The sequence below is a fragment of the Mus caroli genome, unplaced genomic scaffold (assembly GCF_978045245.1).
Source record: "Mus caroli unplaced genomic scaffold, Mus_caroli_1 scaffold_5, whole genome shotgun sequence".
NCBI lineage: Eukaryota > Metazoa > Chordata > Mammalia > Rodentia > Muridae > Mus > Mus caroli.
The window spans coordinates 96,169,398-96,194,125 of record NW_028227260.1 but is presented as its reverse complement, the minus strand read 5'-3'; the positions used below and the strand labels follow the sequence as shown (position 1 = coordinate 96,194,125).

Here is a 24,728-nt window from a genome sequence, read left to right as displayed (position 1 = left end):
AAAATATCTTGATAGCTGTAACTCATATACATATGCTACATGGTATATCTTCATATCAGTGGAGCAAGGAAACCATCTATAGACTCACAGGCCCAGGAATTAGAAACAGTAATTCAAGAACTAAATTACTGAAGAAGGAGCCACACCCTGTCTCATTTGCACACTCTCCTTGGGCTGTTAAATGACTCATGGTCCCTTGGGGCTTAGAACTGGGGTTCCAACACATGCATACACTGATTCAGATCTGGGGAAGCTATGCCTACACAGTAGGTGGTATCCTGTCTCCATTCCAAAGATATACCCTGAATGGTAGTACCTGGAGCTGCAGGGAGATGACAAAGTTGTAGACTAAAGAGCAACTACAGATTTGTAGTTTGTCCCTAAGACTTGGGAACTATAAAAAAGAATGTGTAATGTATATATGTATATAGTTGAAAAAACCTGCATTTGTCTAAAACTGGGAAATCTGCAGACCTGACCAAAAAAAAAAGGAGAGATGCATGTGTGTGCGTGTGTACATACATATATATGATATGTATACATATATGATATATATATAGAGATAGATAGATCATTATATATGAATGAATGAATTTCCAGCCTCTAATGCCCATTGAACATATGACCAGGAGAATTTTTGGTAGCTTCTGAAGACTGTGGCAGTTTCAGACTTCTGCACAAGCACTCAGAAAACAGGAATAAATCATTCCAAATGTAAAGATGAGAGTAGGTTCTAAAATTGAGTATTTAGTTCTTCTTGCCAGTGTGTTAAGGAGCTGGAATGGCACTTATACAATGAGATAGTTCTTGTAAACATTTGGCAAGCATACATCCACTCCCTAAGAGCAAGAGAGTTTGTCTCAAGCTTGTTCCAGCTGGAAACTGAGAAAGATGAATTGAAAACAAACAAAAGTTAGGAACTAAAACCCAAAAACAAAACAAAAGACCACTAAAAATGAACAGCATTATTAGTGAAGCAATGTAGAAAGCAGCAAAAGAAATTAAGTATGCTAATAATTGGATCCTGGCACAAAATTACAGCCCAGTCCTTATGTCAGAAGCAAAAGGATGATATTGAAAGAAAAAAATCAAATTAAATGGCAGAAAAGAACAAGAAATCTGTTGATATGAGTGCTAAAGGCAGAGCAGGAAAAAAATGGTAGAAAATCAATTTAATTTTTTAAAAAAGGCAAGCAAACAGGCAAGTTCAGGTACAGCAGATGTCCTAGTGTTTGCTAACAATCCACCCAATATTGCCACCAGCTTTGTAATACACCTTTAAATCGCACCTTCTCTCTCCACATGGCACCTTAGCCAAAACAGTCTTCCTGGTCTCTTCACATTCATTCTAACTATCCTTTGGCTGCATTACTCCATCCTTCACAGAACAACCAGAAGGGACCATTAAAATGCAAATCAGATTGCTTTACTCCCTTGCTTAAAACAATTGGAAGGCTCCCTACTGTTCCTGGAGGAAAAACTGAAGTCTTGAATCTGGTCTACAAAGTCCTTAAAGAATTAGCAAAATCTTATGTCTTCAACCTCAATTCCTGTATCAGGGTCTCATGGTAGCTTCTGTTAACTCTCTCTAATGCAACAGCATGGTGTCTGGCCAATTTAGAAATCATTTCAAGTCCAGACAAAATTTTTCTCACTCACCCATTCCAAACCAACCAGAAGAGCTACCTTCAACCAAAGGATTAGTTGTTTCAGATCTATTTCTGTTTAAAGCTCCAACCATGATTTTCCCCATACTCTTGTCCTTTCTTCTTCCTTCTACAAAAATGTTTCCTGCTGGGCTGCCTAATGCCACTTATCCAGTCTACAAAAATCCCTTGCTATTAATATGGGCCCCAACTTTCAGACAAGTCCAATAGTCCTTCCATGATAAAAACGATAAATAAAAACACCTGCTTGCTATATTCAACTTCAGTGCACTCATGTCTCTGCTGTTTTATACCCTAGAACAATAAATACTCAAATATATGAACAGTACAATCTGTGATTACAAGTTCAACACAAAAAAAACTAATCAAGAGCAGTTTGGCTTAACTCATGACTCAAGTAATGAATCCTGGTTATTTGAAGAATTTGTTATCCATCTAGAAATCCCAAGATCACATCAAGAAAGCAACATTTCACACAGGAGACATACCCTATCTCAGTTCCAAACACTTGTGATTATTGCTAAATAATAAGGTATACATTAAAAACAAAAGCATAATAACAATTGTAATAGAAAAATGAAATGAAACATACCTATAATGCTCGAAAATATTAACAGCTCACTCCACCCTTGTGGGATACTGCACAGTGGGGTACTACAATCCAGTGCTATAAAAAAAGTGGCAGATTGAGAAAACTAAGTCATTGCAAGAAACCAGGAGTCAAGGCAGGGGCTTCCATACAGAATAACTTTAAATATGTTATGAACAGTATAAGAAGCCAAGAGAGCCAACTGAGGTGCATCCTAGGAGGTCAGACAAATAATTATATAACCATGGCTCACATCACACTACCCACTAGCTCAAAACCTAGAATTGTGCTATCCTGAAGGAACAAAAGCCTCTAGCTGTGAGTATAAGCAATGTTTCTGAACTGACTGAATAAAACATCATCTAGACAGAACTAGGGAAAGAAAACCATGAAGTTTTCCATTCAGAGTAACTATGCAGTGATCTAAAATTGCAAAGGCTGACAAAAAATGTCTTGAGAAAATTATAGTCAAAATATGAAATTATAATCCTGGAGAAACAACCAGTTTAAAGGGAATTAACAGTAAATAGATTTTTGCATCATCAAAGAACTAGAAGACTAAGATCTACAAAAAGCAGGAAGGATACATTTTAAGGTAGAAAGCTACAGGAAAAAAAATGCTCATTTTCAAATGAAAAATATGAATACTCTAAATCAAGACTGTAGATTCTGACACAAAAGTTCAAATGACAGTTTAAACTACACATTCAATACAGCCAAAGAATCAGCTAATTTTAAGACCTATGTGAGAATAGAATTAAAACAAAACACATTGCAGAACTGATAAAATTAACAAGAAATTAAGATATCTAGACAGGACTTAGACACTATAACCAAAGCCTAATAGGAGTTCCAGAAACAGAAAATAAAAATAGTAGGTATAGAGATGATTTAGACATCATGCAAAAGTAGTGGTAGCAAAAAGACAGACACTTGAATACATAACAAACTAGAAATCTTGAACCATCTGTGGTTAACAACAGTTGATTGAAATTGCTTGTTTCAAGCTAAAATTTCACTGAAGTGGCAATAAATCAATTTGTTTTAATTCACAAACAAGGATAAAAGGAAAGAAAAAAATGAAACAAATAATATCAAAAACAACAACAGCAAAAACAAAACAAAACAAAAAAGAGTGTTTAAGTCACCTCAAATGTCATCACCAAGAATGCAAGAAATTAGGTTGGTTCCTTTGATTATAATACTTGCACTATCCATATTATTTTGAACCTTCTCAATTGAAGTGAAAGTATCTAAAGATATGTATATCATAACATTAAAACCTCAACTCTGGCAATTATGATAATTCAAACAATTCTAGTCAGTATTTAATGTTTTACTCATATTGTATTATGTAACCTTTCCTGAGAAAACACAAACAAATGTCTACCCCAAGGAGGACACCTTTTTCCTTTTAGTTTCTGTCATAAAACATTCTGGCAAAAAGCAACTTTGGAAGAAAGGGTTTATTTCAGCTTAGACCCTATAGTGCATTACATAGGAAAGCCAGAATGTCAGGGCAGCAATCTGGAGGGAGGGAGAGAAGCAGAGGCCATGGAGGAGCACTGCTTACTGGCTTGCTCTTCATGGCTTGCTCAGCCTGCTTCATTAAACAGCCCAGGACCACCAGGCCAGGGGTGGCCCCACCCACAAAGTCTGAACTCATACATAACAATCAACAACCAAGAAAATGACACCACAATCTTGCCTACAGGGCAATCAGATGAAGATGTTCTCTCAATTGAATTGCCCTCTTCCCAATGACCTTAGCTTGTGTCAAGTTGACAAAAACCTGATAAATATAGCACCGATGACAGACACTATTTTATTAGAATGTAGCTTGGTGAAACAATGAATTTATTTGAGAGCTTACAGGAGCAGGGGTGAGAGGTTGTTTTAAGAGCACAAGTGACTCAAAAGCAGCTGCATCTCTGAAAAACCCACCTTCATATGAATGAGGGGCCATAAAAGCTGAATCTCTTGAGCTCAGTGTCTGGCAGCCATTTCCACAAAGAGAATCAGGGAGGGAGTATGTGTTCCCCAGACATTGTTTATTGCTTTCATAATGTTTCTGACCTTCCTGAGTCATATAACTTTTCTTAACTTCTTGACCCTTAACGTTCTCCCTCCATTTAGAGGATGCTGCACATAAAAACACATAAGGAAAAAACACAGGATACAGCGGGAAGCTATTCACATGAAAAAACAAAGAGCAAACATACTCCTTTACAACAAACTTGGAAAGAAATACTCTACAAAGGAGAAAATCATAAAAGTTATATTACTAAAAGCATCTAGGCCAGATTTGGTAGTGCACACCTCTAATCCTAGCATCTGAAAGGCAGAGGCAGGTGGACCTCTGTGAGTTCAAGGCCAGACTTCTCTACAGAGTGAACTCCAGGATGCCCAGAGCTACACAGAAAATCCCTGTCTTGAAAAAACAAACAAAAAAGACATCAAGATGGGGTGCTAGAGAGATGAGTCAGCAGTTAAAAATCACTGGATGCGTTAATTTTATATCCAGCTACTGAAGGAAGGTAAAATATTGTAACTTGTGAGTTGTTTAAGAGCCCACTGCCCAGGCCTGGGACTGAGAACAAAGCAGAACAGCCCCCAGGCCTGCCAGGGCAGGGCTGTTAAGGCATTCCTAAGAACATCTTAACTGTGAAGATGAAAAGAATTCAAGGACGCAGGCAAGGCTATCTTGTCTGAGTCCCCACCATTTGGCCGGAACCTCCCCCTCTATCTATTGCCCCTTGGCGCCAGGTAAAAGTCATACATCAACTGGTTGCTATGTGAACAAAGATAAGCCCCCAGCCCACAGGAACAAAGTCCTGTTGCTCTGTAATCCTTCTGTTAATGTTTGAATAAGCCAATAGTGTGTCGCTATGCTGAATTCCACACCCCTAAGCCCCTTACCCCATAAAAACTCCTAGCTTTCGAGCCTCGTGGCCGGCATCCGTTATCTCCTGTGTGAGATGCATATCGGACCGGAGCTCCGTAATTAAACGTCCTCATGTAATTACAGCAAGAGATGGTCCTTCGTGATTTTTTGGGTGCACGCCGAATCGGGAATGGGGTGGGGGTTTCCCCACTAGGTCTAACACTACTACACTGAAGCTGTTTATTATGGTTAGGAGTTCTTTGGTGGAATTTTTAGGGTCACTTATATATCATCTGCAAATAGTGATATTTTGACTTCTTTCCAATTTGTGTCCCCTTGATCTCCTTTCATTGTCTAATTGCTCTGACTAGGACTTCTAGTACTAAATTGAATAGGTACGGAGAAAGTGGGCAGCCTTGTCTAGTCCCTGATTTTAGTGGGATTGCTTCAAGTTTCTCCATTTAAGTGATGTTGGCTACTTGCTTGCTGTATATTGCTTTTATTATGTTTAGGTATGGGCCTTGAATTCATGATATTTCCAAGACTTTTATCATGAATGGGTGTTGGATTTTGTCAAATGCTTTTTCAGCATCTAACGAGATGATCATTTTTTTCCCTTTGAGTTTGTTTATATAGTGGATTACTTTGATGGATTTCCATATAATAAACCATCCCTGCATCCCTGGGATGAAGCCTGCTTGATCATGATGGATGATCGTTTTGATGTGTTCTTGGATTCGGTTAGCGAGAATTTTATTGAGTATTTTTGCATCGATATTCATAAGGGAAATTGGTCTGAAGTTCTCTTTCTTTTTTTGGACCTTTATGTGGTTTAGGTATCAGAGTAATTGTGGCTTCATAGAATGAATTGGGTAGAGTACCTTCTGTTTCTACTTTGTGGAATAGTTTGAGGAGAGTTGGAATTAGATCTTCTTTGAAGGTCTGATAGAACTCTGCACTAAACCCATCTGGTCCTGGGCTTTTTTTGGTTGGGAGACTATTAATAAATACTTCTCTTTCTTTAAGGGAAATGGGACTGTTTAGATCATTAATCTGATCCTGATTTAACTTTGTTACCTGGTATTTGTCTAGGAAGTTGTCCATTTCACCCAGATTTTCCAGTTTTGTTGAGTATAGCCTTTTGTAGTCGGATCTGATGATGTTTTGAATTTCTTCAGGTTCTGCTGTTATGTTTCCTTTTTCATTTCTGACTTTGTTAATTAGGATACTGTCCCTGTGCCCTCTAGTGAGTCTGACTAAGATTTTATCTATCTTGTTGATTTTCTCAAAGAACCAGGTCCTAATTTGGTTGATTTTTTACATAGTTTTTTTGTTTCTATTTGGTTGAGTTCAGCCCTGAGTTTGATTATTTCCTGCAGTCTACTCCTCTTGGGTGAATTTGCTTCCTTCTGTTCTAGAGCTTTTAGGTGTGGTGTCAAGTTGCTAGTGTGTGCTCTCTCTAGTTTCTTTTTTACTGCACTCAGAGCTATGAGTATTCCTCTTAGAAATGCTTTCATTGTGTCCCATAAGTTTGGGTATGTTGTACCTTCATTTTCAATAAATTCTAAAAAGTCTTTCATTTCTTTCTTTCTTTCTTCCTTGATCAAGTTATTTAGTAGAGTGTTGTTCAGCTTCCGTGTGTGTGGGCTTTCTGTTGTTTTTGTTACTATTGACAACCAGCCTTAGTCCTTGGTGATCTGATAGGATGAATGGGATAATTTTAATATTTTTGTATCTGTTGAGGCCTGTTTTATGAACAATTATATGGTCAATTTTAGAGAAGGTACCATGAGGTGCTGAGAAGGTATATCCTTTTGTTTTAGGGTAAAATGTTCTGTAGATATCTGTTAAATCCATTTGTTTCATAACTTCTGTTAGTTTCAGTGTGTCTCTATTTAGTTTCTGTTTCCAGGATCTGTTCATTGATAAGAGTGGGATGTTGAAGTCTCCCACTATTATTGTATGAGGTGCAATGTGTGCTTTGAGATTTCCTAACGTTTCTTTAATGAATGTGGATGCCTTTACCTATGGGGGCATATTAGAAATAATGTCCCTCAAGGCAGGAATAAGAAAGGACTTCTTCATCCCTGTGACTATAATCAATATTATGCTGTATATTCTAGCCAAAATGATAAGAAAATAATGTAACAATATAAGAATTTTAAATAGAATAATAGCTATCTATAGACTAAATGAAAACATATAACTGGCAAGAATCAAAATTTAAGAATGACTCCAAACCAACTTAAATAAAAATCACCACTCTTAGAAATGGAAGCAAGTATAACACTACACATTCCAAACATAACAAGTATACTAAGGAAATCTCACGAAGAAATTTCTTTTAAATTGTCATCTGTAGCTCAAGAGGAAATAAATAACCTGTACTGCACTTTATCTATTAAAGAAAATAAACTTACACATAACTCAGAGGTTTAAACCCTTGACTTGAGTGATGAATCATGTGAAGCTTTTAAAGAAGAAATAATATCAAGTCTTCACGTACAAATTTTTTTTACAAAATCCAAGTAGGAACATTTCCAGCTCAGTTTATGAAACCAGCTGTAGCTAAAAATGTATTACATAAAAAATTCAACATACCTAATAAGTATATGCACAAAAGTCCCTGACAAAGTGGTAGTCAACAGATCCCAGAAATATATATTAAGCATGATATATCTTGACTAAGCAGAGCTTTACCAGAGAATACAAGAGTGAATCAGCACTTGAAAATCAATCACTGTTTCCCATAGTAGTAGATAAAAAGAAAGAAAAAAAAAAAGAAAGACCATCTACATAACTTCAACACACTTATAACCAAATGGCCTAGCAAACAGTGACTAGATGGCGCTTTGCACAAACTCAGAAATTACAAGAAAGAAAAACCTCAATATGATAGTATACCTAAGCAACCCCCAAAATTCTACCAGAGAATTTTTACAGCTGATAGACAACTTCAACAAAGTGGCTGTATATCAAATTAACTCCAATAAATCAGTAGCTCCCCATACAAATAATAAATCAGGGAAACAACACCCTTCACAATGGCTACAAATAATATAAAAGGTCTTGGTGTAATTCTAACCAAGCAAGAGAAAGTTCTGTATGACAAGATCTTCAAGTCCCTGAATAAAGAAATTGACCTCAGAAGATGGAAAGGTCTCCCATGCTCATGGATAGGTAGTATTAACATAGTGAAAATGGCCATCTTACCAAAAGCAATCTACAGATTTAATACAATCACCATCAAATTCCCACACAATTCTTTACAGACCTTGAAAGAGCAATTCTCAATTTCATATGGAAAAATAGAAAAACCCAGGGTATACAAAACAATCCTAAAATATTAAAAAAAATCTCCCAGGGGAATCACCATCCCTGACCTCAAGCTGTGCTAGAGAGTAATAGTAATAAAACCAAAACAAACAAACTGAGTAAAATTAACAAGCAAACAAAACCCTGCATGGTATTGGTATAGAAAAAGACACATTGATAAATGAAATCAACTCAAAGATGCAGAAATAAACCCACACACCTATGTACATTTGATTTTTGACAAAGACGCCAAAACCATACAATGGAGAAAAAAAGCATCTTCAACAAAATGGTGCTGGTCTAACTGGAGGTCTACATATAGACAAATGCAAATAGATCCATACTTATCACCCTGCACTAATTCAAGTCCAAGTGGATCAAGGACCTCAACATAAAACTGGATACACTAGATATAATAGAAGGGAAAGTGGGAAATAGCTTTGAACACAGTGGACCAGAAGACAATTTCCTGAATATAACACTAATGGCTCATGCTCTAAGATCAACAATTAACAAATGGGACCTCATGAAACTGAAAAGCTTCTGTAAAGCAAAGGCACTGTCAATAGGACAAAATGGCAGCCTACAGATTGGGAAAAGATCTTCACTAACCCTATATCAACAGTGGGTTACCATACAAAATATATAAAGAACTCAAGAAGCTAGACTCCAAGTCGGCCATCATTGGGAAGACAGGCCCCTTGGTCTTGCAAACTTTATATGCCCAGTACAGGGGAATGCCAGGCCCAAGAAGTGGGAGTGGGTGGGTAGGGGGGCAGGGTGTGGGGGTGTGGGGTATAGGGAACTTTCAGGATAGCATTTGAAATGTAAATAAAGAAAATATATAATAAAACAAGAAAAATTTGCTACAGAGCTAAACAGAGTTCTCACCAGAAAAATCTCGAATGTCTGAGAAGCACTCAAAAGAAATGCTCAACATCCTTAGTGATCAGAGAAATATAAATCAAAACAACCCTGAGATTCCACCTTATACCAATCAGAATGGCTAAGATCAAAAATTCAAGTGACAGTAGATGCTGGGGAGGATGTGGAGAAAAAGGAACACTCCTCCATTGCTGGTGGGATTGCAAACCTGTACAACCACTCTGGAAATCAGTCTGGCAGTTTTTCAAAAAATTGTAAGCTTACAGGTAAATTCTTCCTATACAGCTCCTGGGCATGCTCTAACATATAACAAGGACATGTGTTCCACTATGCTCATAGCAGCCTTATTTGCAATAGCTAGAAATTGGAAACAACCCAGATGTCCCTCAACTGAAGAATGGATACAGAAAATGTGGTTCATTTTCACAATGGAATACTATTCAGCTATTGAAAACAAAGACATTATGAAATTTGCAGGCAAATGGATGGAACTAGAAAAGATCCTGAGAGAGGTAAGCCAGACCCAAAAAGATATACATAATATATATTCACTGATAGGTATATATTAGCCATAAAGTACAGAATACCCATGATATACCCCACAGACCTAAAGAAGTTAAACAAGAAGGCCCAGAGAAGGAGGATGCTTGAATCTCACTTAGAAGTGGAAACAAAATAGCCATAGGAGGCAGAGGGAGGGAAGGAAGGAAATGAATGGTAGAAGGGAGGGGAATGGGGGCAGGATCAGGTATGTAGAGAGACAAGAGAGAGACCCAAGGTCTAGGAGAATAAATGGAAATCTGCAGCTGCCAGTGGTTGGGGGTTGGGGAGGAATCTTTAGGAAGTACCAGAGACCTGATATGAAGGAGATTTCCAGGAGTCAGTGCTGGTGACCTTAGTCCAGATGCCTATCAGTGGGGACATAGAACCTGAAGAGGCCACCTCGGTAGCCAGGTAGGACCCCCAGCGGAGGAATAAAAACACAAACCCATCCATAAAACTTTCAACGCAAAATGTATCCTGCCTACAAGATGTGCATTGACAAAATAGAGCAGAGACTGAGGGAATAGCCAACCAATTAGACTGGCCCAACTTCAGACCCATCCTATGAGCAAACAGGAATCCTTGACATTATTAATGACACTCTGTTTTGCTTTCATATAGCATAGCTGTACTCTGAGAGATTCTAACCAGCAGTTGACTGAAACAGATTCAGATGCCCATGACCAAACAGTGGATGGAGGTCAGGGCCTCTTATGGAAAGTTGGGGGAAGGATTGAAGGTCCTGAAGGGGATGGGCACCCCACAGGAGGACCAACAGAGTCCTGGACCCCTGGGAGCTTTCAGAGACTGAGACACCAACTAATGAACATACACAGGCTTGAACAAGGCCCTTGGCACATATGTAGCAAACATACAGCTCAGTCTTCATGTGTCCCGCCCCCAACAACTGGAGTGGAGACTCTCCCTAAAGCTGTAGCCTCACTGAGGTATATGTTTCCCAACAAGATTGTCTTGTCTAGTCTCAATGAGAGAAAATAAGGCTAATCTGGCAGAGACTTGATGTATCAGGGTAGGGAATATCGAGAAGGGGGATACCCTCTCAGAGGAGAAGGGGGGAGAAGGGGAAGGGACTCTCTCTGCAGGAAGCACTAGGAAAGGACAGCATTTGATGTAAATAAATTAATTTAAAGAAAGAAAAATCTCAAGTATCACAGGTAATGAGAAAATGCTAAAGAGCTTTTGTTTTAAAATCAGAAGCAAGGCAAAGATCTGTTCTGGTCAACATCCTAATAGACATCCTGTCAAGTGGCAATACTATAGAGCAAAAGATGGATGTGTGAGTGGATGGATGGATTGGATGGACAGATGGATAGATGGATAATGGTACTGAGATTGAGAAGAAGATAGATAATGAAACAGATGGATACAAACTAGAAAAAATTAAATAAAATTATCTTTGTTGCTGAGCAGCCTAATCATCCATATAGAAATCATCCATAAAGAACATAAGTCAGTAAGACAAAATAGTGAGTTTCATAAAATACAGTCAGTTCACAAAATGTAATTCAATTTATACATTAATGATAAAATTCCTAAGTTGAAATCTTTAATATTGCTTATGTTGGTATACCAAAGTATGCAGTACTTGAGAAGAGACAGGGCAAGATGATAGTTTAAACTCGATTGACTACTCCCTCCCACTAAGCATCATTTTCAATCACTATCTACACAAATATACTTTCATAAAATGTGAAATCAATCAGGTGAGAACACCTTGTCATAATCCAGTACTAAGAGAAGGTGAGAAGGTGTGCTGACATAAGAACCATCTCGAAGTAACTTAAGTCATCACTGAACCAACCCCAAGCACCATAGACGAGAGAGAGAGAGAGAGAGAGAGAGAGAGAGAGAGAGAGAGAGAGAGAGAGAGAGAGAGAGAGAGAGATCATTTAGTTAGGATAAAAAGTAGCTAAACATAATATGTAGCTATAATTCCTAACATTGGGAACACCACAGGAAGAAAAAAATCTCTGAGCACTCCTCACAGTTGTTAAATTCAGGTCAGTACACATACCCTGAACCTCTAAACGCTTCATGGTTTTACACAGGAATTTGTAATTGCTACAAGACAGACATGAAACCAAGCCTGCATTCTTGCCACTGACCTTAGGCTCTAAATAGCCTAGAGCCAGGCAGGCCTTACCAGGTAAGAGCATAGATCCCAGCCTAAGCATGGGTCTCAGTGGTCTTGTACTTAGGGTGCCCCCTAGTGTTGCACTAGATGCCGTAGTAGTTGTGGGCTTAAAACCAACACAAAAAAACAACATGCCCAGAATTTCTGGACAGATTTATTGTTGACAGATGTTCTCAGACAATGCCAGAATTAAAAGATTGTTATAAGCATCTCATTCTTCACCACACAGGCCTTGATGTAGGACAACAAAGATGAAGGGCAATCGGGAAAACATGACATCACTAAATGGCCATGATGACGTGCCAGGGAATGACTTAAAGAGAACCCAAATAGTCAAAGAAATTTTGAACCAAAAGAACAAATCTGAAACACCACACTATCTGACTTCAAGTTGTACTTTGAAGCTTTAGCAATATAAACTGTGCAATATTCTCAAAACAGAAATATAATTAAATAGAACATAAGACAGAAATAAATTCATGCATCTACAGAAAACTGATTTTTTTGACAAATATTTGAAGAAGACACGATGGAGAAAGGTTAGTGGTACTGTACAACCAAATATCTAGATGTAACAGAGTAACAGTCAACTCCCATGTAAATCAGATTTTGTTGCTACAACAAAACACCCAAGGCTGAATAGCTCATAACTAAAAGATTCTTATTTAGCTCATAGTTTTGGAGGCTGGAAGCTCAACACTAAGCAGCCCCACTTATTTAATTAGCCCCTGGTGAACTCCTCCTATAGGTGGGAGTGCATGCAGAGAAAGTCAAATAGTGAGACCAGAAGGAAGTCAGAGAGAGTCAGATGCCAACCTTGTTCTTTTTATGATTTGCTCTCACAGGAACTAACTTAGCTCCTGTGAAAAATATGTTAGTATTTTACCTTTGAGGGGATCACTCCAAATTCCCCAATCACCTTCTACTAGTATCTCTGCCTCTGCCTCTGCCTCTGCCTCTGCCTCTGCCTCTGCCTCTGCCTCTGCCTCTGCCTCTGCCTCTGCCTCTGCCTCTGCCTCTGCCTCTGCCTCTGCCTCTGCCTCTGCCTCTGCCTCTGCCTCTGCCTCTGCCTCTGCCTCTGCCTCTGCCTCTGCTTCTGCTCCTGCCACTGAGATCCAATGAATGAGTTCAAAAGAACTAGCTAGGAATGAAATCTTTAGCAAGTAGTTTCTAGGGACTGTCTGCTAATGAATTCCCCTCTTAAGTCACAATTCTCTTAAGTTTTCATGCTCTGTTTCCTTTAGCTCTAAAACCATGCTGAATGCTGTCTAAAGCACCCACAAAATCTTTGTATGATTTTTAGACATTTCTTTTTCCAGATATAATAATAATATAATAATTTCACTTTGAAATTCAATCCTCTATAAAACTCTAAGGTAGGCTCACTAAAGTTCTTTGCAGTGGTTTACAAAGGTAGCCTTTATCCTAATTCTAATAGGATCCACAAATGCATCTGAGTAGATTCCCTGCACTTCATGATAATTGTGTACAATGTTGTTTACAGCATTCTATGTTTGGTAACCAGCTCCTTTGAACAACTTCAACCACTGTTTATTACCCAATTCCAAAGGAGCTTCCATGTTTTTAGATAGTTACAGAAATTACTTGATTCTCAATGCCAATTTTCTGTTTTAAGTCCATATTTGTATTTCTGTAACAAAATATCAATTCTGAAACTTCAGAAGAAAACTTTAAATTAGATAAGTCTTAGAAACTGAAAGTCTGAGATTAGGGAGCTCAAGTAAATAGCCACAGGTGAGGGCTTCATATTCATGGCTTCACCATGGCAGGTGCAGAGGTAGAAGAGAAACAAGAGGAGAAACAAGAGGTAGCCAGACTTGCTCTTTTTATGACAATGCCCTTTCATGTAACTAGCTAGTGTCCCCCTAAAAAAGACGATAATCATCTCTGGGAGTGCTGTTTTCAATGATGTAAATGCTTTCAGATAGGCAACACTTCCTAGATGTTCCATTCCGTCCACAACAGGTACCAAGCAAGCACCCAGCACATCTAAAACACAGAGATCTTGACCTCTCACCATGTACAAAATAAACTCCAAGTGCATTCAGGGTGAAGATGTAAGAGCCACAGCTATAAAGCCACTACAGAAGACACAGTAAAAGAATGCCGTGGAGTTAGTTTGTGCACTGACTTTTAGCATAACCTCAAAAGCATAGGCAACTAAGATGAGAAAAGACAAAATGAGATTCCCTAAAATCAAAAGTTATACAACAAATCCATTCGGTGAAGAAATCATTTACAAAATAGGAAGGGTGGGGAGCAAGTTGTACAAGTAATAAGGTGTTAATATGCAAAATATATGAGGAAATCAACTAACTCAGTTGCAAAATTACCAAGAGCCTGATTAAAAGTGGCCAGAGAACTTGAAAAGACATCTCTAAATAGTGGTCAACACTTATATAGATAAGTGATATCACTAATCTTCAGAGAGATTCAACTGAAAACCATGAAAAGATTTTATCTCACTCAGTCCTGCTATAATGAAAAGTGCTGATATATTGTTAGTGGGAATGTAAACTTGTATAACTACTGCAGAAGACAGTATAGAGGGTCCTTAAAAGCTGAAAAACAGAACTGCCACATGATCCACATAGACTACTGCAAGGTACATACATAAAAATACTGTAACATTTCAATGCAGTAGAATATTATTCTTTAATAAAGAGAAATAAATGACCTGCCAATCCATTAAAAGACACTGAGGAACCTTAAACCCATACTGACAAGTGAAAATAAAAATTAAAATAAGCCACTCTGCAAAAGCAAAAGTGGATAGTGAATAAAATGACAAATGGTTCATGTCATGTTTTCTGATATATGCAGAATAAAATTCAACAACATGAAAGTAAAATGGGAAGAAAGAGTTGTCCAGTGAAATGAGGGAAGAGGACAGGAGAAAGTAAAATGTCAAAATGAAATTCATTTTATACAAAATGTACTAATAAAAAAAAAAAAAAACAGCCCCGAAAAAAACCTAATAACATTAACTGAGTGAGTGTATTATACTAATGTATTTAGGAATACAAATGTATGTATGTGCGTGTGTGTAATTGTGTGTGTGTGTGTGTGTGTGTGTGAAAGTAACAGAATTAATGAAAAAGACCATGCATTTGAAAGAGACCATTAAAAGAATATATAAGAGGCTTTGGAGGGGGCTGGGCGTGGTGGCACACGCCTTTGATCCCAGCACTTGGGAGGCAGAGGCAGGCGAATTTCTGAGTTCAAGGCCAGCCTGGTCTACAGAGTGAGTTCTAGGACAGCCAGGGCTACACAAAGAAACTCTGACTCGAAAAAGAAAAAAAAAAAAAGAAAAAGAAAAAGAAAAAAAAAGGCTTTGGAGGAAGGAGTGGGGGAGGAGGGGATATGGGATAGGGAGTTTCTTGGGGGGGGTGTAATTGGGAAAAGGAATAACATTTGAAATGTAAATAAATAAAATATCCAATCAAAACAAAGAGGCTTTGGAGGAGAAAAAGGAAAATGATGGAATTATATCGCAATCTTAAAAAATACAAAGAAAAACAAAAGATCAGTGACGAGTATAGGTTCAGATGGCTGAGATCATGACTAGGTAAGTCACAGGGAACTGAATAACTGTAAAATAGTATAGTGGGGACTATATGCCAGTATACATGCTAAAACTCACACTTAACTGCAGGAAATGAAGATTAACCCCAAATGCCAACTATGAATTTTAGTTAGTAAAAACATCGTCGGTCCATCAGCTGTAAGAAATGTAGCACATGCTGTTCCAGGACAGCAAGGGCTACACAGAGACCCTGTCTAAAAAAATTAAAGATGCTAGCAGTGTGAGCTTTTTCTATACACTTTTTGATCTTCAAAATACAAAAAGATAAACTTCTCAGCCATGACTTCATAACAAATTTGAGCAAGGTGAGAAAATAGAAGTTAAATTATTAATATGAAATTCTCTGGAGACAAGCCATACTCAGTTAACTGCAACAAGAGTAGAAAGTTCTCCTTTGCAAAATTAAAGGTATGAAAGCATATTATACATGCAACACAAGTAAGCAAATTGGGGGTTGGTGATCCTACAGTTATAATAAGTAGAAAAGATGAGGTGATAGGAATTATTTAAAAGCTATAAAGTTTAAATAGTATTTTAATCATATTTGAACTTAATAACTAGGACAAAAAGAATCAGACCACAGAAATGGAGAGTAGATAAAGTCCCCCAAAGAACATACTATATATAACAATTTAGATATATTATGCAACAGTGGGAAAGAATGAATTATTCAATATTTGCTGTTGTGAAACAACTGAAGGAAAAACAATTAGAAAATTACCTCACACCATACAGCAACATAAATTTCCGAGGGATTAAGCAGAAGCAATGAAAACTAAACAAAATCTATTCAAACACTTATTAAATTTTCAATGAAGAACTACAACAGAATTCATGAGAAGAAATTACAAATTGAGAGATTGATCTAATCATGTACAAATTAAGATTGCTGTATGTAAAAGTTCTTTTAAAATGAAGACAGACAAAAATATTTTCACAGTGATGAAATGGTCTAATGTCTACTAAATATAGTAAAATGAGTAAAAATCATTTAAAATCTCAACGGAAATAACATACAGAAAAAGGAAACGAAGAAATATAAAAAGTATTCACATACGCTATAAAAACGAACAATCACTAAAGCAACGATTTTGCCTGTCAGGTTGGTGCAGCCGCAGGAGCAGCATCTTATAGAGCACATCAATGTTAGCATCCTGAGGCCCACCAATGCCTCTTCACCCATTTCAATAATTCATTTTTAAAAATTATCATATAAATTTAGTAGCTACTATGGGATATAATAATGAACAAAATAGGGGAAAATCCTGTTCTTACTTTCCAAGGTAAGGGTCTAGTATGGAATCTAGTTAGAGGATGATGAAAATCAAAAAGAAAATAAAAAAGCGGCGATATATATTGCAGGAGATGAGTTTAAAGCTTGTTTGTTTGTTTTTTGTTTTGTTTTACCTAAACTTATTATAGAAGACTTCAGCACAGTAGCATTTGAGTGGAGCCCTTAAAAAGGTAAAGTTGAAAGAACAATGATGTATATATGCATAAATATATGTGCTGCAGAGTTACTCACAATTGAAAACAATTTCGGCAGTCAATATTGGGACTGTCAGATAATGATGCCATAAAATTATGCAGCTGTTAAAAATTCTTTAAAGCTGCTTAATGAAGTGATAAGTCTCAGAATGTAGTATTAATGAAAAATAGTTATAACACACACACACATATGCTCATGCGTGCACACACAACCCTAACGGGAAAAAGAGAAACACATCTGGAAGGAAGCATTGCAAGTTCTTTCTGGAGTTGGATCTTAGATGCAATTTCCAAATTTTATATAATGAGGGTATTTGGGTTTTATATCATAAAAAAATAAAGGTATATTTTACAGTCTTGAAGTAGACAGACAGTTGTCCATGACTTAAAATTGAAGTTCTGGAAAGTAGTACATGAGAATGAGTTCAGGATTAGCCATCACCCATTCAGGGATCATGCTAACCCACTAGTCATATGACCTATGTGAACAACATTAGGAAAATGGTTTTCTGGACACAAAAGGACAGTTGCACATATGAAGTCATAGCTAACAGGCAGTCATATTTCTCTAATGGCAGTACCCTCGTAGTGCGACCACACTTCTAGGCAGGCTTCAGTCCCAAGTAGTTGGCCAACCCAAACCAAAATTTTTGGTGGAAATGAAAAAAATAAAAGGCTCAAACTTGGAAGGATAGAGAGGTGACAGTAGAGGCGTTTGATATAGGAAGAATTGGAATGAATATGGTCAAAATATGCCATATTAAAGTCTCAAATAATTGATAAAAGTATATTTTTTACAAGTTATTCTGAAAATGAAGAACCTGATAGAGAAGATATTCAAAAATATACAACATATGACCTGAAGGACTGAGGGTATATACAGTAAAGGAAAGGTGAAAAAAAAAAAAAGACTAAACCATCTTTCAAGGTGTGAGTGAAAGAAATAGAGAGAAATAGAAATCCATGGAGCAATGGCAATAGGTTAAATGTTAAAAATGTGTTTCAGATCAAAGTGAAGACTAACTTGCAAACAATAACATCTGCATAACGTCCAGTACTGATTAAGTCATCAGATAGTACTAAACAGACTTTCTTGAAAACATTCACACTGAAAACAGGTGGCACTGAGTGATAAGAGTGTTCTGGTCATGCGCATAATTCTGTCTGCAAGCACCCCAGTTCCCTTCAAGAGAATCTATGTAATACCCTTTCCTTTCAAGAAAGCATTTCCAAAGTGAAAATCACCCCTCTAAATACTCAGTCTGGAGATTTTTATTTTTCCTTCTGTGGATACTGAGGAGACATACTGTGTACAGATAGCAATATCTTTTAAATCATGTTTCAAGTACAAGTATAAAATTGTTTTTCTATTACTACGCAGCATTCACCCCTAGGAAGAGCATGCCTGGGCCATTGCATTTCAGCTTATAAGATAACCGCCTCTCTTCTGCTTCACAGTGCCCTGCGACATTTTACTCAGTGTCTTTCACAACTTTCAAAATGCCCATAATGGAAATAGCACCTAATAGCTAGCGTTACTCCAGATCTTAGGAGAAAGTTCCTTTAACTCTCAGGACAGTCACAATTTCAGCCATCTCAAGAATACAACAAAGAGGCCTCCCCTATGGTGTCTTGCAAAGCCTCAAAACACTCTGTCAAAATGTTCATTGTTACTTCAGTAAGTGGCTAAACTTGAAACACATGCACATGTGGTTCTAATACAGCATTCTATAAAGCAGTATAGAACCTTACAGCTAAGAAAGTCTTTATAAATGAGCAGGTCTAGTCCAATCCCCCTCACCACACAGCTATCAAAATTGAAGTTCATACAAGTTATAAGAAACTAACTCAGCATCCTGCTCAGGAATAGATTATAAACTAAGCTATCAGAAATCCATATAAGGAGAGGATTTTTAATATATGATTCTTCACAAAAATGTTTTCTCTGTCAGGTGCCTTTTTCTATAAATTGTTGACAGTACAAAGCCAGGGATCTGAGGCGGGTCCTGGTGCAATGAGAGTATAAGTTAAGCTAATGCATAGCATCTGATTTTAAAGTAAGGTTATGCTCCCATGGACCTGAGCCGAGAGGGGGTCATTCCTGCCAGATAGCTACAAAATGGTTATGCATCGCTCAAGTTAACTGTTAGTAAGCACTGTGAGCTTCAGAGTAAGAAAGACTGCACAAAATTGAGTGTCATTTGTTGGTACTCAACTCTCCTGCAAAATGCAATGGTGATCACATCTTCCCTCTTAGAATGATACATTCTCCTCCCCATCTAAACCTCTATTCTAGTATTTACACAAGTTTATCTCCTCTTATAACCCAAATATGAACATTCACAAAAATACCACAGTTGTGTCTCTTCTCTAATTTCAAAAGTTGAGAGACACTGACTTCACACTCCCATCTCCACATGGCTTCTTTACTGAGCTCTAAACCCACATTACAGCTACACTCAGCAGCTCATCTGAGAGTCAGCAATAGCATTCCTATCTGTGTGAGTTCAGAGAAATCAAACCACTCAGCCTGTCCAGATCGGATTGCTCACAATTAGTGCGATGCTATCTCTTTTGCATATCAATCTTTTTTCCAAGCAGGCCTTCAATATTGCTTGTAGTCAAGTTCTCCACCTATTTGTCAAACATTTCTTACACATACGTTATTTCATCATATACAACTGGCCATCCCCAAGCACTATTGTGTAAAGTCTGTCTAATCTTAAATGCACAATTCAAAATCCACTTTCAGCAGTTGTCTTTGTTCCCTTTGTAGCCCTTTGCTTCTCCTTTTTGGCTTTGGATCTTACATTCCTAGTACTGGCATTGCTTGCATATTTCTTCCCCTTCCTATTTTACGCTGTCATCTCGGACAACAGAGAATAACTCTAATCCGTACTGTGCCTCCCACACTTTCTTTGGACTATTTTAAACACTTTGTAACCCTCTATCAAATGGATCCCGCTTAGATTATGTCAATTACCCTATTTAAAAACCCTTTTCTCAGGCAACATATTTCCTAACCAAAGATTAAAATCCCTTCAAAAGATGATGTATATCTCCTCTCAGGTGCCAGTATGTACTTTCCCTCTCTTCCTCTCCCCCCTTCTCCATCCTTAACCCCTTCCCTGTCTATAAACAAAACTCCTACAACACTTCAATCCTAATTCCTATGCATTTCTATGTATCTTCAATATTTCCTCCTTATGGAAATAATGTTTGCTATATCCCCAAGCTTAGGTTAAACTCCAAGTTCTCTATTAGATATTTTCCTTGTACTTATGCTTCAACAGCATTTACCAATAACTAAAATGGCATAGTTGTGTGATCACCAGCCTCTTCCCTATCAATGACAAAGCTTAAACAAGCAGAGAATATGTCTCTTTTGTTCACCTTTATTATCCTCTTCACAGTGCCTAACTAAATAACCAAATGCACTGATAGTGAAAATAAACAACTGAATTAACGAAGATAGTTTAATGAGCATCACACTAGAACTTTGCTACTTTAACTGTGATCAGTGAAACAGTCTAAGGATCACAAGGTTCTGTATTCAACTATTCTAGCCCCACTCTAAAACTCCAGATCAGAATTAGCATTATAAAAATTTCCCATGTATATCATTGTATGTTAAACTCTGAGAAGCACTGCCCCTGGATGGCATCTGGAAACCTTCACACTACTGAGACTTTATAAACTTCAGACCAGGACTTTCAAATGTGAAATAGTCTGGTGGACTATAGTGCACCAAATTATTTTGTAAATGGAAAAACTAAGAGTCTTGAAGTCATGTGTCCAAGACAAGTGTCAAATCACCAGAGCCAGGAGTAGAACCCAAGTTTGCAAACAGTGCTCTGTCTGCTCTGGCATGGTTTATTCATTTTCTTTCTGGTCATACTGAATTCCTTTGGTGATAGCTGCCATTCTAACAGTTTTTCTTCCAGCTTCCAAATAATGTATGGATCTTAAAGTCACCACTTTTTCAATTATCTCCTTACTAATATTTCTCCTCATCTTGACTCTAGAACCCCCTATCCCTCATACCTTTTGTCTAGCTATTATGTCAACCTTTGCTTGTTTTAGAACAACTAGCCCCAAAGGGCCCATGGTCTTTAGAAATACAAAAGAGAACTTTGTTTGCAGCAGTCCAGATGACAGCAGAGAGCTAGTTCTTCCAATAACCAGAACTTATACTACCAAAGATTCTTGAGAAAGCTCTGGAATGTGAATCTGAAGCTGACAAGCAAATGGGCTATTATGCCACATGAATAAAAAGTCTAGTTTAAGTCGATCCTGATCCTTTAATTTGTATAGTCTCATCAGACCCACAACTTGAGGAGAAGGCATGATTACCATCTTACCTAACTGAGGAAAAATTATTTAAAAATAGCAAGTTTCTTCCAGACATCTCCAAAGAACCAAGAAACAGAAGCCATAGGTTATTCTAAAAATTCTGACATAGTTGCTCAAAACTATGAAGAACTACATAATGAACTCTCTATCATTGTGTGGAATTTAAATAGACAGCAGTCAACAAATGGGATGCTGAGAACAAACTCAAGAGCTAGGTACAAATCAGAGTTTAATGGCTTAAGAAGCCTTCTAGTTGGATGTTTTACAACTCACAAATGTTTGGCCAAGCTCTCAGAAAGTAACAGCAGGATCCATTCCTAGAAGATAGTCTGAAGCAAGACACAGAATGGTTTCGGCTGTGACCACAGAAAAGTAAAAAAGTTTTTCTAGGCAGCCTTTCCAAAACAGAAAGTAGGTTGGCCAAGAACAGCCTTCTAGGGCCCTTGATGAAGCCTGGGTCCCACACCACTCCCAGTTCCTATTGCTCTACAGAAGGTCAATAGTTGCTCCCCAAAGCCATGAGATGCCATTCCTGCTTCTTCTGCACTTGCCAGCAGAGAGTCACTGGTGATCCAGGGGCCTGTGCCTTCATTTCCCACTGAAAGTGGCTGTGCTCTGTCATTTAACAAGCTATTTAACCTTGCTGTACTTCAGTTTCCTCATCAGTCAAACACATTGAACCCTCAGCCCAGATCAAAAACATTAAACACTCAAATGTTAGTTGTTGGTACAATTTGTTCTAAAAATTATTGCCAGGGCTATGACAGTGTCACCAACTCCAGAGAGAAGCGTCTATCTTGAAACTAGAACCTGTCCCTTACAAGTTCAGGAATGATACAATAGTTTCAGCTAGTCCTCTCATAGCTTCAAATCAACCAAAGTGGAGGAACCAACCCTTAATAATCCAATCCATTCACAATGGAAATCCTAGCTACCCACTCTCTCCTCTCCTACCCAGCAGCCCCTCCCCCAGCCACAGGCAGAGGGGCAGCCTACTGGGAAGAAAGCAGTTCACAAACCATCAGGTGTTTCAGTCCTCCCAAGGACACATCTGGACCTAAGAGGATGCACATCTGTAGGGGATATGTGAAAGCTGAATACTTGGTCTAGACTGTCAGCACAGCTACCTGGGTTTAGGGGATGGGCAGGCACTTGGGGCTTCCCTCACTGAAGCAAGAAAACCCTCACAAGTTTGTAGAACTGGGGTCCAACCCCACAGGGAGCCTCTCAAACAAAGGGGGAAGGGCTCCACCTGCTTGAAAGGAAGCAGTTATTTACAACTTTCTACTCACTTGCATCTGGGGACTGCAATAAGGAAAGGGAAGGGGGCTGCACAGTCTCCTCCTTCCTTCTGATTTCCAGCAGCCAGACACAGCTGCAGAGAAAGAGTTAAAGGAGGGAGCTCCTGCCATTACCCCATCCTCGGTGCCTAGGGCTTTCTGAGGGGTCATGACACTGCTGTCTGTTCTGGCTAGGGGCCACACTGTAGCTTTCTGCAGCAGCTGTCGGGGCCCCCCAAACAATTCGCAAGGTCAATGCTGACCTGCTTCCAAAGAGGAACACAAAAATTCACTGACAATGAAGCAAATCGCGCATACACGACCACATTGCAACCCCCCTTCTTCAAACCAGGTTTTACCCCAGCGCCTCCCAGCCCAGATGCCGCCTCTGAGCTTCCACCAGCCCCACTGGGGAACCCACGATAGCAGCACAACTGCAGAGCATGTCTCGCCTCCCGACCAACCCAAGGAGACTCTCCTTAAGGGGGAGAGAGATGCTATCTGGAAAGGAGACCTGAGCTTGGGGGGAGGGGGAAGAAGGAGCATCTCTGTCTCTTACCGAGTGTCACAGTCACTTCCCCGAAGCAGAGAGGAGAAACAAGTTGGAGGCTAAGCCCTGATACAGCCTGGCTTCTTTTCTTTCTCTAGATATTTCTCCTAGTCCCTATCTCAGTCTGTCTCTCTGCTTTGCAAGCTAGCTAGCTAGCTAGCGCGCGCTCACGCTCTTCCTCTCTTCTCTTCTCCTCTTCTCTCTCTCTCTCTCTCTCTCTCTCTCTCTCTCTCTCTCTCTCTCTCTCTCTCTCTCTCTCTCTCTCTCTCTCTCTCTCTCTCTCTCTCCCTCCCTCCCTCCCTCCCTCCCTCCCTCTCTCTCTCCCACCCTCCCTCCTCTCTCCCTCCTTCCCTCCCTCCCTCCCTTTCTCTCCCTCTTTCCCTCCCCCTACCTCAGTCCCTCCCTCTCTCCCCTCCCTCTTTCCTTCTCTCCCTCCCAACCTTCCTCCCCTCCTCCCCCCAACCCCCTTCGCTGGCTTTACCACTGCCTAGTGCTGAGCACGCGGCTGAGCTGGGGTTCTGAATACAGAGCTGCAAAGGCTTAAAATCTGTGGTTGTTTTATGAAAGACTAAGTAGTATTTTATTCTTTGAGGTTTCCAGCAGATAAATCTAAGGAAGCTCAGAGAGAAGGGGAGGAGCAGGGCAAGAAAAGGGGAGGAAAAAAAGAGCAAAAGGCTAAGAGCAAATAGAAGATAAAGGAAGTATGGATTACCAAGCCGCTGTGAAATGCTTACTTCCCTCTTCAGGACCAAAGTGTGAGCTTCCTCCTTTTCTCTCTTCTCTCCCTTCCATCTCTATGGGTGTGCCTTCTAACCCAGTCTCCAAATAAAGGTTTGACAATCTTGTCTACTCACATTCCATCTCCAAGGATAATAATGAGCTCCTAAAAAGTGTACATCAAAAAAGTTGTCATTCACATTCCACTAAGAAGAAACAGTTCAGCCATACTGATCCCCACCCCAATGAAGTAGAAGTGTGGATCCAATTCAAAACTGTCAGCTCAGGCTTTCTTCAAGGGAATTCAGGGCAAGAGCAGGTTCATAGTGCTAGAGAGAATATACAAGCTCAAGAGAAAAAAAAATTGACTGATCCAAAATATAAAGCAAAGGAGGAAAAACAGCCTGAGTGAAGTAACCCAGCAATGTAACAGAGTGGTAAGAGACTGGAAGACTAAAACAAAGGAACTTAGGGTTGGAGGATGCCTCTGAAAATGATTATTGCCCTGGGTGAGTCATTTCTTCAGAATTATCAACAACTAATTGAAAGATGTTAAAGTATGTTGTCTTTAAAGACCCTGATACATCGAGACATCGAGACATTTAAGACATAAAAACTACTTCCATTCCACTGTTTTTTGTTTTTGTTTTTTGTTTTGATTTTTTTTTGTATTTCAGAAGCAACATGAATGTGGG

At 38.7% G+C, this 24,728-nt stretch overlaps 1 protein-coding gene across 4 annotated transcripts in view; it reads right to left on the bottom strand.

The window, feature by feature from the left end:
• The window catches only part of Gabra3 (gamma-aminobutyric acid type A receptor subunit alpha3), a 210,989-nt gene extending 186,906 nt beyond the window's left edge, over window positions 1–24,083 (bottom strand). For 2 of the 4 annotated variants that reach the window (XM_021152863.3, XM_085838162.1), the window contains exon 1: window positions 23,326–23,537. The gene's annotated coding sequence lies outside the window, so the exon portion shown is untranslated. Of the gene's footprint in view, window positions 1–2,259; window positions 2,335–23,325; window positions 23,538–24,028 lie in introns of those variants that run through there. The other 2 variants (XM_029473539.2, XM_029473538.2) reach the window with 2 other exon arrangements.
• Between the last annotated feature and the right edge of the window lie 645 nt (window positions 24,084–24,728).